Raw genomic sequence first — 7,639 nt, forward strand, 5'->3', positions numbered from 1 at the left:
AAGATACTCGGGAAGAGTCGGCCACGCCCGAACGAAACGACCGAATCCCCCGAAACGAAAAACTCACGTGAAACGAAACGAAGAGAGCTTTAGCAAGTCGAACTGATCGGACGAAAACCGCTGCACCGAAACCCGCAAAGACTACGCTGGAGCTCCCTGCATTTGGGCTACCGCGACTGCCGTCGCCATCATCTTTGTTTTGGTTGTCATTGCTGGGTGCAAATGGCCGGCGTGTGTGTTGTTAATGTTTCTGTGCTACAAGTTTTGCAAAGTTTGGTTCGGAGGGAGTATGGAACGCCGTTTTGTGGTCAACGTGGCCAGAATGCCTCAAAAGTACTCCTGCCGCATTCTGGTCACAGTTGTAAGTGTGAATCCCTGCCACCATCAGCAGCTTTTAAGTAGATTCATGGCACATGAGGAACCTGTGATGTACACCATCGCACACAGTCAAGAAAAATGTAGCATTTAACCTTGCTTTCCTTCATTATAACAAACAAACAAAAAAGAAAGAAAGAAAGAACACTAGAGAAAGGGTCGGCAAAACAGTGAGTGTTTTGTTGTTGTTTTTGATTCTATCGATCTCTCACTGTCAGGTTGCACTGCCGATCTGTTCACAATCGTAACTAATACCTTAGCTTTGGCCAATCTCATGTTGCAATTTTGCTTCAAACACAACATTCAATGATTCTTATGAAAACAGCAGCATTTCTCGAAAGATCCTGGAACGGCCACAATCTCAAGAGGTAGTACGATTCTACCCGTCGTCATATTTCGTCCGCCAAGCCTTTGCGCGGAGATGTTGGCTCCATGCCCATTTCAACACAGGCTCACCCGCACTCGCTCGCGCGTCGTCGCTTGTCTTCCATGCCACCAGCCAGCGCTGCCTGTCGCGCATGCGCTGTTCTTGTTGTGTTCGCTTTGGCTGCTGTAACCAGGCTCCAACAGCTCCCCATAGAGCCCATAGTTTGAGATAATTCACACAACACTGGGCACACGACCAATGAAATTGCGACGTGGTGGATATTATGCACAACCAGCCGGCCAATCAGGAGCCCCCATGTCTGGCTGGCTTTTCGGTCGGTCCTGGCTGGCTACCATCGACTTCGACTGGATTTCAGGCCTGCCGCCGTTACTCGGTATTCAAAATAACTAAAGCGATTTTGGGGTAAAATAAAGATTTATTTCATACAAAGCACTGATTGAAAGATCTGATACATGGGTGCACTGTGGGTACAAAGCCCACTGCGTTGCTGACACACCCTGACAAAGTTCGAACTTGAAGCAGAACCAACACACCGTTCACCTCCTAATACCGAACCAGTCTCATGAGTGCGTACCATTTCATGATGAGCATCTTCTTCCGCTGCCTGCGGTGCATCCATTGTAGCGAAGCGAAAAGGGCTTGTGTGGCACGCAATCCTGTCTTTGTTGACAGTCCTCGAAATCCAACGGCGCCCGAACTTTTCCTTCACGCTCCAACTCATGAAGCATTCCGGTACCGCAGTTGAGAAATTGTTCGTGGGGTAATAGTTGGGTCCAGGAACAGCACAGCACGCGCAGACTCACAATAACGCACGAATAAATCCACGAACATATTTCTGCAAACTGTTCTGTCGATTGACACCACCGAACACAGGAGGACGACATGCCGGCCATGCTATTTCGAAACTATGCTGAAACGGCGCCGAGACGCTGTACGCACATGCGCGCGTACAAAATGCGATTTCAAAACGTTCTCGACCAATCGGAGCGCGCGCACAGTCTAGGCCAATGGGCTTGCAACATGGTGTATGGGCGCAGTGGTACATACTCTACAGCCGCGTCCGCGGGTACCTGAGGAGGACTGCTGTAACCGCTGTAACGGTCGTTTCTCGTCGCCGCGTGTAGTTCGCGTAATTGCGAGCGTTCCAGCAAGTCTAAAGCGTTTTAGAGGCTTTGTATTGTTGTTCTCACCTGGTGCTGTCGTTCTTGCAACCCGTCTGATATTGCAACTGTCTGTAAGTGGAAGCGTTTCTTCTAACCGCGAGCAGACCAGTCGGTCTCGTTTGACATGTCAAAGAGTGAAGACGCTGCCCTGCATGTGAAGCCAAATCGTTCTTCGCCTTCAGGATTCTTGCCGTTTCAGGTGTGTAATTAATATAACTGTGAATTAATATGTTCGACTGCACCATGCATTCTCATTGTTCGTTTTACTCTATTTGCAGGGATCTGCACAACGACAGGGAGATAGAACGCCAAGTGAAGTCGACTGTACTTTGTGCAGACGGTATGTCATATGTCTCTACACTGCTCTACATATAGGTGTCTGTCCTGAAATCGTGTTTTCTGGAACGATATTTCTTGCAGGTTCAGCGTGTATGACGCAGCGGCCTCCAGCAAGAGAAACTCAAGCACCGTGTTCAAATGCGGTGGGGACTCTTGCTCGCCATGACAACGCTTAGAAGTGCTTTTTCGGAAGGACAAGTTGGACCGGAAATGAGGACCTAGGTGTGCTCTTTTGCGCTGTTGTTCACCGTTCGATCATTACCAGTTTTTGTGCCCCCGTGAGTTCAACGCTCAGGTATGTTGATGATAAATGGATATGCGTTATAAGGTACGTACTCCGGAGTGGTGAATTGTTCAGGTGAAGTGATTTGTTGCTGCTATCTCCTGTTTCGTGAGGGTTCTTGTCGGTACTCATATACCGCAGGCATGAGGGGCTTTCTTTGCAGAACATTTCAGTAAACCAAGACTGCAGCATTTTCAAGATTGCCATAACCAGCATCAATGCAGCTCTCATGTCAACATCAGCATCAAGGCAGCTCTGATGTTAACATCATCATCAGAGCAGCTGTGATGTTAACATCAGATCTGATGTGATTTGGGACACTGTCTTGATGCTAACATCAGCTGGTGTTAACATTAGCATCAGAGCAGCTCTGATGTTAGCATCAAGACAGTAGGGACAATAGGGATGTTTCTCCTTGACCATGTTTTTTTTTTTTTTGCTTATTGACGTTTTTGTGAAGGAACGCTGAATATGCGCACACCATTGACTGTCAGCTCTAGTCCCGGTCAGCTGTCATTTTTTACAGTTTTCGTTGTAGTAATTGCTAGTCATTTGCACCAAAGGCGCTGGATGTGAACTATTTTCTCTTTCCTGGACTTGCGTTTCTCCCAGTCGTTGGCTTTGTCATTTTTTCATAATTTTAATTTTCTCTTGGTAACTCTTGAGTTTCGTAATCCCTACGCTGTGCATTTTACCATTTTTGATAAAGCTCATTCCACATACCGTGCACAGACTATTTTGTGCTGACGTGCAGCAATTGTTCCGTTACGTCTAACGTTACATGCCATTCATTTTTGTGTCTGGGCAGTACTGAAGCGTGAGCAGATAGGCAGACTGCCCATTACTGCATAACTTCGTTTTCTTTCAGACACCACCACTTGTGCTTGCAGACCGCCTCTTGCTGTATACTTTTTCTTTCTTTTAGACAGCGTTTTCTTAGAAACCGTTGACGTGCGAGTGGTTACGCAGGCAGGCTGCATATTACTGTATACCATTTCCCCCCATGCAGCAATTTTACCGTTACGTCTAATATTAATGCTACAAGCCGTTCATTTCTTCCAGGGCCATTACCGAAGTGCAAGTGGTTAGGCAGACTGCCTACTACTGGATACCTTTTTTTGTTTCCTTTCAGAGACCACCTCTTACTGTGTACGTCCCCCCCCCCCCTTTGAGACACCATTGAAGGGCCAGTGGTTACGCAGGCAGGCTGGATATTACGGTAGACCATTTCCACCCTTTTCTTTTCAGGCTACATTGCCAATGACAGTAGTTATCCGGACATGCTGCATATTTCTGTATACCCCTCTTTCTTTGTTTTTCATTTCAGACACAATTGGCATGCATTGGGTGATGCAGGCAGACTGCTTAGTGTGCACCACTCGTCGTTTAGTCTATTGAGGTGCTACAAGTGTTGTGTCAGTCTATTTCCTCTCCGAAAATAAAATGTTGGGCTCTACACACACTGTTTACACTCGAAATTATTGTAATTATTCAAAATAAGCATATTAATGCTAAAATATGCATGGGGGGAGCCCCTGGCAGCATTATCGGGGATCCGTCGGGGACCTGCTGGGACCGAATACTTGCTGCCGATGTCGGTCCTTAATCATCCCGGTGTTGCAAACTGGAGGAAGGACCGGTATCGGCTGGTGGCATGCCCCCGACTTTGTAGGATTCTTTCCCGATGCTGGACCGGCTTCGCCCCGGTCCTTTGTGCTGCTTGGGGTAGCTCCACTCTTTATGCTAATGAGCGGGCCCCTTTGCGCTGATTGGACCATTCCAAACCCACTGATCGATGATTGGCTGGCATAGCTCTGCCCCTTTATGCTAATGAACTGGCATGGCTCCATCCGCCTCATGATGATTGGCGCATGCTAAGCCCATGGCTCTGCGGTCCCCAGCATGCAGGCTCAGTGATTCGTCAATTCTAAGCCTACTGAATGTGGATTGGCTCTGCAGATTTTCCACACTTATAAGCCATCTGATTGGTCGATCCTCATTGACAGACGACGGACTACAGACGGCGGCCAGATGGCGCGCTCGGCAGCGGCCCCGCTGCGGCTTTATGTCGCAGATGTCCAAATTTACCTCGTTAGTGTGCCACCAGATGGCGCAACTCAGGTGCATCAACTCCACACGGTTCCACTTCGATGCACCACAAGAACGAGAGAACTTCGTCGAGATGTGTTGCCACATATTCCGCCCCTGTTTCATCGCAAACAAGTTGCGGGACATCATACACGAAATCTTCGACGAGTACCTATCGGCTTACAGGGAGCAATCACTGCGCGAGCTTCAGGAACTATGTGAGGAAGAAATGAGAGTCCTGGAGACGATCATCAGCCGCGCTAGGAGCTATGGATGAAAATACAGATGCATCACACCTCGCTACACAGCGCATGCAGTTCCAGCATGCTGCTCGAATTCTCACCTCCCAATTCTCGCTTCCATGTGCGGCAAGACAGTGCTCACGCAGAATATAGTGAGACACCCCGAGTTATTTAGCATTCCACCGCAGAAGATACTCTACGTACGAAAGTATGCAGCTAGATAGGAAAAGGATTTCGATGGCGTGGAGTTAATGGACAGGATACCCATAGATTGGGATGAACAATATCCCACTCTCATTGTTATTGACGGTCAAATTACAGAAAAGGGGGTTCTATCGGAGGTAGAGTCGCTGTTTGTGTGTGGTAGCCACCATAAGAATGCGTCCATGATCCTGATCACAGAAGCCTTGTTCTATCACAATGCCGCTTTTCGAACAATATCCCTGAACGTCAGTTATGTCGTATTGTTCCGGAACGCTCGGTCCGTACAACAGATCGAAACCTTTGGATGTCAGGTATTCGGGAAACAGGGGCTCTCCTATTTCCTCGACGCATATAACCAGGCGACGGAGAAGGGGCATGGTTATTTAGTTGTAGATCTTCACTTGCAAACACCTCCGTCCAGTAGCCTGCGAACGGGTATTTTACCGCACGAGCGGCAGTTCCTGTTTACGCCCGCGAAATGACCGATCTTAGATGGCATCTCACGCTCCTCTCCAACGGCTTCCTGAACGTGAACCAAGCCCCGGATAACCTGATAATGCTATCAACAGAGAACGGGCAAACAAAACAGCTCACGTTCGAAAACACGGACACACTATTGAATAAGATATTCCTCGAATATGGGATAGAGTGGACGTACGAGGAAGATCACTATGTGTTTAAGCTACCATCGTACGTGGGCTCGGTGAAATTAATCGACAGACCGCTGCATCTCGCTTTTGGAATCGCCGACATCGATGGAGATCATCTGGAGGGAGGCAGAGTACGCACTGTCCCAAACGTGTTACCACTTGCGGAGGAAAGAGCCGTTATTATGCGAGTTCATCGAGTGATACTGATCAGTAACGATCTAATTTTACACCGACGCTAATTACCGACACCTCTAACGAATTCTTCAGAGTGACGAGCGATACAGAATCAAGGGTGGAATACAAAGACAACACTTACTGTCTCTCTCTCCCGGCGAATTTGAACTTGTCAACCGAGTTCTTGGACCTCATTCAGGTGGAGCACATCCACATTGAAGGATCCCGAAAGCGCATCACGTGTAATCCCATAGTAAAGCCATACCACATTCACATAAACACTCCAGAGAGGGAACCTGGGCGCATTTCACTTCCACCAAATTACTACGAAACACCCGAAGCTCTCGTGAGCGCCGTCGATGAGCATCTGCAACCCGAGGCTTCCATCGCGTATGATGCATGGGCGAGTAGGTGTTCGCTGAGCTTGCGAGAAAACGTGTCGCTTGCATTATCCGATTACTTTGCGTACCTACTGGGTTTCGGCGCAAAAACCGTATTTACCGAAAATGATACGGGCGTCGACAAAGTTACCATAGATCTTCCCATTAACTGTATTATGATATACATGGATCTCGTCACTCCATTCCTGAGTGGGAAACGGGCGTGATCCGATACTGAAATTAATTTCATTCGTTTACGATAGAACGAAACAGCAACTGAGTTTCAGCTTTCTTCCCGTTCAGTACTTTAAGTTAGTGCAGCGCGAAATTTCCTCAATCACCGTCTCTATACGCGACGACACGGGTCGCAAGCTACCGCTACAAAATCGCGGTAAATCGACGCTGACGCTGCATTTTAAGCATGTACAGTGCTGGACAAAAGTTTACGGAACGCGCGAGCGGCGTATTTTCTCTGGGCAGAGACACCCTAGCGGCGAGCGGAAGCGGGCAAGTCCACTCGTTCAAAGGGATGGAAGAGTGCGGTTGTGGCGACCCGCCGTGGTAGCAGTGGTAACTTTGCTTTTGAGTGTAACGAACGCCAAAATGGTTTCGTTTTCGGTCTACTGCACCGAGCACGATTGGCTATCGTGGGAAGGAAGTCTCTCCGCTATCGGAGAGATAACAGGTCGCTAAGATGAATTGAGGCGACAACAGGTACAGTGCCTAGCTTTTTATCTTTTTTTATTATACAAAAACAGAAGAGCGTGTACCCTTGAACACACACACACACACACACAAAAAAAGAGGCGGGGGAGACGATACTGTCTCAATACTTTGTCGGCCCCCCTTTCGCAGCAATAACTCAGGCCATGCGCACAGGAAGGGAAGCGTATAGTCGACGGACAAGGTCCACGTCTTCGCGTAGCAAGGATCACTCTGCTTCTATAAATTCCCAGAGTGCGTCCTTGCTCCTTGTAGGCGTTCGTGTCTTGCTCATCCTATTCTTCAGGATGCCCCAGACGTTTTCGATTATGTTTAAGTCCGGGCTGTGCGCAGGCCATGTCATCTGCATTACGCTGAGGTCGTCGAGAGGACGCTGCTCCCCTATGCTCTGGACGGGCCGTTCCCGGATGGGTGCTACCATTACCAGCATGATGCAGCTCCGTCGATCGTAGTAAAACTGTCCAACGCCTTCTCGACGACCTCAGCGTAATGCAGCTGACATGGCCTGTGCAGAGCCCGGACTTAAACATCATAGAAAACGTCTGGGGCATCCTGAAGAATAGGATGAGCAAGACACGGACACCTACAAGGAGCGAGGACGCACTCTGCGAATTTATAGAAGCAGAGTGG

At 48.5% G+C, this 7,639-nt stretch overlaps 2 long non-coding RNA genes across 2 annotated transcripts; both read left to right on the forward strand.

Annotated features, from left to right (window-relative positions):
- The first annotated feature begins 1,869 nt into the window (after window positions 1-1,869).
- Window positions 1,870-2,574, forward strand: LOC135383654 (uncharacterized). The gene is made up of 3 exons (XR_010419986.1): window positions 1,870-2,125; window positions 2,205-2,266; window positions 2,347-2,574. It is a non-coding gene; the product is annotated as an uncharacterized LOC135383654 (long non-coding RNA).
- Window positions 2,575-3,441: 867 nt separating this feature from the next.
- On the forward strand, window positions 3,442-4,006 carry LOC135383655 (uncharacterized). The gene is made up of 2 exons (XR_010419987.1): window positions 3,442-3,767; window positions 3,876-4,006. It is a non-coding gene; the product is annotated as an uncharacterized LOC135383655 (long non-coding RNA).
- The last annotated feature ends 3,633 nt before the right edge of the window (window positions 4,007-7,639 follow it).

Source organism: Ornithodoros turicata, chromosome 2 (assembly GCF_037126465.1).
Source record: "Ornithodoros turicata isolate Travis chromosome 2, ASM3712646v1, whole genome shotgun sequence".
NCBI classification, from domain to species: domain Eukaryota; kingdom Metazoa; phylum Arthropoda; class Arachnida; order Ixodida; family Argasidae; genus Ornithodoros; species Ornithodoros turicata.